Source organism: Nipponia nippon, unplaced genomic scaffold (genome assembly GCF_047370975.1).
Source record: "Nipponia nippon isolate SJK-2023a ecotype South Korea unplaced genomic scaffold, ASM4737097v1 scaffold_7, whole genome shotgun sequence".
In the NCBI taxonomy this organism is placed as follows: Eukaryota; Metazoa; Chordata; class Aves; order Pelecaniformes; family Threskiornithidae; genus Nipponia; species Nipponia nippon.
In genome coordinates this window covers 40,967,922-40,977,921 of record NW_028262391.1, presented here as the reverse complement: position 1 = coordinate 40,977,921, position 10,000 = coordinate 40,967,922, and the positions used below count along the sequence as shown (strand labels likewise).

The 10,000-nt window shown below is 39.6% G+C and overlaps 1 protein-coding gene across 4 annotated transcripts in view; it reads right to left on the bottom strand.

The window, feature by feature from the left end:
• ZNF536 (zinc finger protein 536) overlaps nt 1–10,000 on the bottom strand; it is a 354,285-nt gene that overhangs the window by 3,064 nt on the left and 341,221 nt on the right. The gene's annotated exons all lie outside the window — the stretch shown is intronic.

Genomic DNA, 10,000 nt, shown 5'->3' with positions numbered 1-10,000 from the left:
ATAAGAAATCTGTGCTGTTCACATGATGCCTAGAAACTGCATTTAAAAAATTCTCTGCTTCGGATTTTCCGGAAAAGTGCAACTATTTCATCTCCCTCCTCAGACCCAGCTGTAAATCCATCACCCTGTGATCCAAACTAAACTCTTGTAAATACAGTGCAATCATGTGCGAGACTGCCTTCTTTTACGTTTGTTAATTATCTTTTTTATTGAAGTGCAATTCAAGGATGACAATGTGCAGACCCTTAGTCTAATAAACACACTTTGTCTTTGGGTGGGTTTCTGAGTAAAGAATTGTATGTTTTATTTCAATCACACAGATTACTTTTTAATGGAAAGAAATAATGGATTGAGATAACCAAGGCCTCAAACCTGCAAACGTTTACTCCAGTGAGATTACTCCTGTGAGTAAAGATACACAAGCACATAAGTGTTTGCTGGACCGGGGCCTGAGGTTATCACCAGCTTTAAAATAAAATGTCCAAGCTAGATTAGAAAAGGAATGTTAATGCACAAAATCTGATAGATGCACTTCTTGTGGGTGAAACAGCAACCAACTGCAAAATGAAGGCATGAATGAAAGATATAACTTCTTAGTAAGTCTGTCAATATACTCTCCCATATTTTTCAGATTATTGTGACTTTGAATCTCCATGCTGTATCTGGTTTTGAAGGTTATGTATCAGCAATCACATTTCAACCTATGCTGGGAAGTTGTTGATGTGTTTTACTGGAACTTTATGAGCTTTGTCTCTCAAATTAACTTAAACCAGGACCATCTGAGGTCAAATGTGCTTAGCTTACTTTAATTTGCTCAAATAAATGAATAAATAAATGTGCCAGACCATCTACATAAAGCCAGGATAAGTGAAAAACAATACCCTATCTCCACATTTGAAGAGCACATTTTCCTTTGCTGTTGTGGTACTACCTAGCAGGCATAAAACAGACGCTGCTGTAGCAGAGGAGGAGGACTACGCTTCCCACTATGTGGGAAGGGGCTGGGACCATCTCACCTCTATTTTAGGTGGGAATTTAACAGAGAAGCAAATGGATGCTTGTTGTGCACTGGTCTGATGTTACCCGTACTGGAGTGGGAATGCTACCGTAGTCCTCCCAGCAGAGACGGGAGCCTGGATAACCACTGGTTTTAACCTCGTGCTGTTGCTGGCACACCAGCATGAGCACCTCTAGCAGAGTAAATTCACCTGAGCCAGCATTAATGCTCTGGGTTACTCAAATAACCTGCCATTTTTACTGTAACATCAAAACTACCACTTGAAGGCCGAGTCCCCCAAAACGTACTGCTTGCTACCCAGTGGAAAGAAGCATTAAGTCCAGTCCACAGTTACCTAAGCCCTGTGCCCCAGGACTACAGGCATGTTTCCTTTCTCAAGGATTGAAAGCTCCCTTCCACCCTTTGCTTTTACAAGTTGAAGACTGCCAGAAGAGTGACCACCCCCCCACGACCTCCAACATGCATGTTTATGCATAAATCTTGGGATGGAGTGTGGGTCGATCTTCTAGTTCTCTCCTGGGATAAAAAAAGATATTTTCCTCAACAACTTCATAAGGAAAAGGAATGAAACCTGTAAGCTACTAATCATTACAAAGTCAAATTTCAGTGGAAAATTTCCTAGCAATAGCAGTGAAAGAAACCTACATAGATAATGTTACAGAAATTGGATTGGGGTTTTATAGAAAAATTTCAGCTGGAAGATATGAGGAAATAGTCAACGAAGAGATGGAAGGTGTCCCTAGTGCCTCTTAGAGTCAGTTCTAAAATCAATACAGAAGCACAAATATGCTTGAAAAATTTTGAATATAATAGTTTTGAAAACTGGAAGCACTCTCAAAACTGTCTGGGTATGAAGAAGGTCCAGAGAAAGCCTGATTTTCATTGTTTCAGAAGATCTAGAAATATTTGAAAACTCAGAAAAAAATCTAAGAAAATCATCACAACTCCACAGTTGTTTGTCAGAGACAGATAAAGTCACCAGAATTCACAGCTGGGTTCTGGACTCTTTCCTTCTTTTTCACCCTCGTGGGTAATGTCTCTGACCAGGCAGAGTTAAGGGGTCTATTGCGTACTCTGCTTGGGGAGGTACCAAAATGCCTTGGCCGAAGTGGGAGAAATGTTGGATAAAGGGGAAGGAGACTTGCTCCATGAAGAACTGCAGTGATTTTTCCCTTTCTCCAAAAGATAAAGGCCTGCCACTGTCACATCCACCGAGATGACAGACTATCTACACCAGCAGCACCAGCTCTCTTCCAGTATTTCCAGTGTTTCATTTGACCATCTGATGACTGGTTCCTTTGCTAAGAATAGAAGATGCCCTTCTAAGTTGTAACAAATGGTACAACTTGCCCTCCAGCCTTACTCTGGTTTTATTGATGCTATGGAAAAAGCAAAAAGATATCTTGTTTATTTGGTCCTTCCTGCGTGCTGCAATGGCCAGCAACTGGATGTACCACAGATGATATCATGTCCCTGATAACTGCTCGCAGAGCAGCGTGCAGGGAGCACAAAGTGATGGGACTTCAGGACCGAGCATGCACAACGCGCCTGTCAGCCACCCTCTGAAACCCTCAAGCATCTTGTAGCACGGAAATACATTGGACAGTTTTAGCTAGAATTGGTACCACTAGCCCACAGCGTGAGATCTCACCAAGCAGCTCTTAATGCTTTGCCCACAAGTAGCTATCATTAAATGGCTATCCTAATTCTTTCCTGCAAAGAACAAATTCTAAACAAGGAATCCACAAAGCACGGATGGAGCTAACCACCTCAACATGTGCCAGACTAGAAGTGAAACCTTCTTTCTGAACTCAACAGAAGTCCACCACTGAACCAAGTTCAAACCCGTGCAATTCCATACAGAGAATGTCATTTATTAATTCAGTGCACTTTAATAAATCAGACAACATGAAGTGTACCTACAAGGATTCAGTCCTGCATTGCCTCCCCCACAACTTACTTTTTCAGGCCATCAAAATTTCACATCACTGCCTTGTGAAAAGTAAGTACACAATAAGTTAATTTGTATTGTCACTATGCAGTACAACTGTGGTAAAGAGCACATTCATTTTTAATCCGGTATGAATAATATATAAATATGTATACAGAGTGAGGGTCATAGGAAAGCAAGCGGTACATTGTTTACAGCAGAAGTAGTACAAAAACTAGAGATTATTCTCACTTGCAAAGATAACAATATCTGCAATTTTCTTGTAACTAAGGGGTGAAGGAAAATGCCCATTTCTCTTAGGTATCCCATCCATTAATTTTAGCTCAAAAACTTGTTGTGGGCAGCAGGCTCTTAAAATAACCCTTCCCAGATAAGTTGGCAATAAATTTATAATGTTTTATCTAGCAGTGGTTGGCAGGTTCTTTCTTAGCAAGCTATAGTTCATATATATTTTACCCCCTATATATCTTCCAATAAAATTATATGAAAGCCCTTCAAAAAAAAAAAAGAAATCTTCCTGATAGTTCAGGAGATAATGTGTAATGCATTGCATTTGCAGTCAGGAGAATTAGACTAAAGGTGGGCCAACAAGCAGGGCAAACTATGGTGCATCTTTCCCTGATCAAAAAGTGAGGATAGAGGACAATATATTGTTTGCAGCTGAAATAATCCTGTTGTGGAGCAATGTTCTATGAAGTCTAGGACTGAGCGTGTGAAGAGGCTTCATAAGCCTCTGGATGGAAGCCAACAGTCTAAAGAAATGGAACAGCAATAATAATAAAAAAATAGCTAAAATGACAACAATGGTAGCTGGACTCAAAGGACATTTTTAGAAGGTGCGGATTTCTCCAGGAAGGGTGATTACCTCCAGCACCTGCTGAAGCCAGTCCTCTGAAAGTGATCTAAAACTTCCAGGATCAGACCCAGCAATGGCAGCAGTACTGAGATGACCTAGGCTCATCATCTTCTCTAGTTTTGACGGTACCCTGGAGAGAACAAGGACTGTGGATGGGAGGTACTTTCTGGTCAGGATGGAGAACTTTTCTGTGGGACCAATATTTAGAAAAATCCCTCAACGTTTGAAACTAGTCCACCATTTTCAAAATATAGGCTGCCTCATTAATTTAGGCTTTGAGAAAAAAAAAAAAAGTTTGTTTTCTTTCAAGTTTGTGATCTGATATGTTGCTTTGTGACACATCATGTCAGCCTGCATCAGTCACATCGCGTTAGGTTTCATAATATGGCATGACTGATGCAGCCCAACATGGTGCATCAGCTGAACAGAGTCAGAAAATGCAGGTTTTGAGAAAGACATGGATCTCAAAGTCTGGGCTTTAGGACCATTTAAAGGAAAGTATATTTAAACAGGGGCCTTGGATTTAAACAAAGCCATTGCCTGTGAGTTGTTAAGGATTCAAATACTTGCCAAACCTATTTTGTTTTGTCTTATCTTTAAAACTCAAAATGTATTATTGGAACACATAAAAAGTCAATGTCAACAAAGTGTCATTGGGTTACTTACTGTAATCCAAACACTGCTAATAGTTACTAATTTATTAACTTTGATATAGATCCATTATTTAAGATTAGCACAAAGGAATACACAAGCAAGAGAGAGAGGGAGAAAGAGTGATGAATGCTAAAGTCTTTTTCATTAAAAAAATCATTTACATGGTCAAGCCGCATTAATTCTCCACTTCTAAAAATATTTGATCGGCATCCAAATTCTATAAAAATTTCCACAAAGAAACATCTTATTTTTGTGGTATTACAGGCACATATGTAGGGGTTTGCACTAAAACGTAAAAATGGGCACTGGACTAGTCACATGAATAAGATCAGGAATTTATTCCAGATTGTTAAAAGTGTACTAATCACAGCAAAATCATGGCTTTCTCCCAAAGCAGCAAGAAAACGGTAATTTGAAAGAAAAATGCCAATAATACATCACACACAAGCCGTCTGTTGTCCCCACTACACCACTTTTTATTATATTGCATATGTGTACATATATACACAGAGATACACGCATACAGACACACAGACACACAATTTAATGCATAAATTTAGGGAAAATGCAGAAGAGCAATAAAATGATGAACAGGAAACAAATGCTGTGCAATGTACTATAAATTATAATTAAGTCCTGAATAAAATGTGTTTCTTAGATATGACATTTGTTCCCTTAAAATGCAAAAATGGCCATGATTATCTGACAGAATGTTTTTCCTTAGATGGCCAATGGCTATAGCACTTACTGCAATGCAATACGGCAAACTCATTTCAGATTTCTTTGCTTGGATTAAGAATATCCTTTCGGTGAAAATCGAAAATAACAGCCATTACCTCTTTAAAACAAATAAATTACTCCCTCACTAAGAAATATTTGAAAAGCCTCAAAGGTTTGAATTTCTTGGAGGCAAATCTCTTTATTTGAGATGTTGGATACTGAAGATCTGGACTTGACCTCCTGGGCTGCTGTAGCAATCCCAAATGGCCAGGACCATCTCCAGCCATGACCAGGCACTCTTGCAGGACCAGCTTCAGTGGCTTAGGATGGATGGCCACTGCCTCCTGCCCCGAGATGCTCAGTCCCACAACGTTGCTGGTAGAACGGTCCATGTAATCACACATCTGCTGCAGTGCAAAGTCAGCAAGCCACATTCAAACCCTCAGTGAGCCTGGGCCTCCCTGGGAAGAGCTGCTTTAAAACTTTTTCCTACACAGGCTTGTATTTGAGGTACAATCATCTTTAAACAGATGAAGCGCGTGTTGCCTCAGAATAACAGCAGGCAACGATGGCCGTGTGTTTTCCATGTAGGAAGAAATACTTTTTGAGCATCTCCAGTTCTCTGGCAGTGACTACCGGGCTGAACTCATGGCTTTCTCGGACCACAGCCTCCGGGTCCCAGGCATCTTGGTGAACACTGCCATTTTAAAGTAATGCTATTATAGCATAATAACAAGCATTTGCAAAGGGAGAACTATTTTCATTTAAATCTTGGCTAGTGCGATTTCCCTTTTTTAACGTATAAATTTTCATAAATACATTTACTATCCACCGCAAACATCCCAAGTACTGTATGCATTACCCAGGAGAGTAGAATGGCTCTAAAGCAGCCATTCTGATCTGGAGCATAACAGTATGGATGGGAAAATGCTGAATAAATATATTTGTCCAATAGACAATAATGGCTCTGATTGAGCCATTCCACTTTATTGGTCTCAAAATATGCATTTTATGAAACTCCCAAAATACCAGACAGATTAAAGTACATCCAATCAGGTTCATATATGTAATAAAAGTTTTTATAAAACAATTGAAAAGTATATGTTTATTTACACACAGGTCCAGGACCAACCAAGATGGCCTTCTGGGAAAATTACAATATTCTGTGAAGTTTATATGTTTATTTGATTACAAAAAAGGAAATTAAATTTTAAAAACTCTCTATTTCATGTTGACCAGGAAAAGCCATAAAAACAAAAAGCCTTGTCTGAGGCTTTTTTGATGATTTACTGTAGAAGAATATACAAAAAAAGTGTAAGTATCTGCAATTTAGGAAGGCTTGGGAACATTTTCACCTACCAAAGCTAAGGCTTTGGGTTATGTGTTTCTCATGAGACACGTAAAGCTATGGCAGCCCTCTGACCACCCTCCATTCAACTGGATTCCTTCATTACCAGGCTCAATCCTGCAAATAGTCCTAAGAGTCATCAAAGGAACAGTTCATGATAAGAGGCACCAGACTAGTTACTTAAATCCCCCCTTGCTAATACAGAGCAGACACTTCCAGGGGCAGCTCAGGTCCAAACATGTGAACTGCCATCTCGAAGAGCCTTTCTCTCGTTATGGGTTACAGGAAAGATCTTAATGAGGGGAGGACAAGTTTGGGGTAAAGACCCAGCTCATAGAAAAACGCAGCTACCAGCTTGATCCTAAATAAATGCATTAAGGACATTTGGAAAAATTGCCCTAAAACTAGTAGGATTTATCCACCTGTGAAGTCTACCATGGCAGGTTAGCAAAGCAGAAGGAATCCTCTGTAGGGATTAACGTGGTGTATGGCACCGTCCCGAGGCCAGCACCCATCCCAAAGCCACCACGTGGCACTGTGGCCCTGGTGTTTTGCCAAGACAGACATTCAGTCTACAGGCGCCTGCAATAGCAGGGTGGCAAATGACTGAACCATCATTGGCTGCAGAAGAGCTGGAGATGCAAAGACCTAACCTGTAACTAATTTGTTTCAAGGATTTTTACTTTAAAAAAAAACCAAAAACTCCATTCATCGGATCAAATTAAACCCTCAGATACCTACATGGCTTTTCTGAAATGTAATCAAAGGTGGAGTCTGCTCTTGATTTAGCATATTATACAGTGCTTGGTGTTCCTGAATAGGTATTTCAACTTGCTGATGAGTACACTAAAGGGTTTAATGATGACAGGGAAAAGCAAAAGTTGATGCTACACTTTGTCTTTAACACATATTATTAAAAGATTAAGTTAATTTCACACATTCCCCCTAAAATAAAAACTGCACTTAAAGTAACAGTTCAATTCCTATCTCTGAAGGTCACAATCACTAATTATTACACACTAAATTTTCCTTTAAAAGCAAAAGAAGAAAAAAAACCACCAACAAACCAACCCTGCTATGTAAAACAGCCAAAGGCAGATCAGTATGATCCACAGGCTAAAAGCCACCTGGACACTCTTGATAAAAAGAAACAACTAGAAAATTCTACCACTGACCTTGATACATATGCTTTTAACTTACTAAACAAATCAGTCACAAAATTATGGAAAACGTCACTAATTTAACACTTGTTACCTTTGTTATATAGAGCATTGAAATTATAATTATTTGGAGGTAGACTGAGGAACTTGCTAGCCCTCTGCAGTACACTAAATACAAACAAATTACCAAATGGCTAGTGAAGTTGCTGACGGTATGACGGAGACTTGCAATTCCTGGGAAAACAAATATTTCCCATTTCTTGCAGAGCTGATAAAGTAACAGGATTACTCAGCTCCAGACACTTAGTACAAAATTTGATTCTTTTTCAGAAGAGTAAGCTTTTCACACAGGAACTTTTGATTTCGAAGGGAAATGGATCTTTTCTTGGAAAAAAGGAAGAGCATCAGCAGAATAGTTGAAAAGGTCCTTCTAAACAAATATTAAACATTATGTGAGCCACGTAAAACAAAAATTCTCCTAGAAAATAGCTGAAGACTTTGCTTTCTAAAGACCTGTGTATTTCAGACCGCTGCCGGCGGGCGCGTCTGCCCGGCACAGCACAGCACCCCGTGCACGACGGCACACCAGTTTGGGTTTTGACATGACAACATGAGTTACGAGCCTGGTGCCTCAGCGGGCTCCAAACGAGGTTAGTGGGAATGCTGTCATTGATTGAGCTTGAAATGCCAGACTATCATTGTCCCATGCTTTGGGAAATTTAATTACATTTAATTTTTCATATTTATTTACTTTGGTTTATACACATAAGTAGAGGACAGAGTTCTTATCAAGGGCACTAGGTACCTGTTGTAAAGAGCAGGCCACCTCTGACTAAATTTATAATGGCAATGGTTACAGCAATTTATAAATTCCTCAATCATAAACCCCTTCGTAATCCTAAACTCACAACATCTTGACCAAAAATATAAGCATTCCTCTCTAGCCATGCCCTGACTCTGGTACCAATTCTTGTTCTCTCCCAAAGCCCAGAGGCACAGCTGGTGCATCCCCACATCTCCGCAGCCTGGGCCCCTCTGCACAAGAGGAGAGAGGTACCCGAGCCCAGGGAGTAAGTGGGGTATAGCCCTCTGACAGCCTTCTCTTTCTCTTATGTGTTGGGGATGCAAGTAGATTGCAGCTAAGGAAACATATTTCAAAGGTAAGTGGCAGGCTTTTCTTTAATATTAACTAACCCCGAGTTCTTCTGATTATCAAAATCACATGTTCAGAGTCCCACCTTTGCCTTTACTTACATATTTCAATTAATTGTTATGTCTATTCGCTCCTTTACTTGGTTTAATCACGTCAATAACATTATATTCCCATTCTAACCCCCTTGAGCAAAATATCTCAATTTTCCTACTAGGTCATTCACAAGTTTTCTGTCTAATGTTCTGTCATATTTTTTAATTGTCTCCGTAAATATTTATTATTTCAGGGAGCATTTAGGACTTCTGGAATGAAGCTCTATTTGACTTTAATGTACCAATGATTTCTCAGAATAAATGCTGTACTGGTGGCACTGGGATTTTAGTAAAGAGATCGTGCAATTCAGAGGTGCTAATAGGAAAGACCTTGTCAGTGATGGTATTTTGCTACCAAATACCCTTTATTCTGCCTAGCAATTCATAAATACAATAGCATTTTCTCTTTCATTCTGTGCAACTGTCCTGAGCTTATTTATTTTATTTGGTGGAATGGAATTTAAAAAATCCCATACTCAGCTTTCTAAATTTTTCCTGCCCGCATTTCAGTGTGTCATATCCTCAGTTGGTGTTGAACTGGACAGCCACACAGTCTGCACCATGCAAAAGCCTGCCCTTCTGTCACAGCCAGGTAAGGATCAGAAGTCTCCCCATCAGTCCTGTGGTCCACAAATCACCTAAATGGGAAGGGATGGAATTATCCATGTGCTATAGCGTTAGCTGAAGTGGGGCCCTTAGCTAGAATAATTGTTTTCTGCATGTATGATGTCACTTAGGCTAAGCATGTTCTCCTTTAATTTTAGTTGTTGCTTTGTTATGTAACTGGGGTAATTTAGATGGTATTTTGTCACATTATAACTGTTCACGTACCTCATGATTCTCTATCTACAGCAGCATGTTAGTAAAGAGACTGAGGAAAACCGAAACACTTTAAGTAAATAAATATCCAGCTCACTAATAGCTAATATTTCAAATTATCCACGAGTAGCTCACAACCCCACTAATCATTCCGCTAAAACATTACTATTATCTGTTTATGGGATTTTGTGAGTGTAGTTCACAGAACAACTCATTATCGGCAATGCTG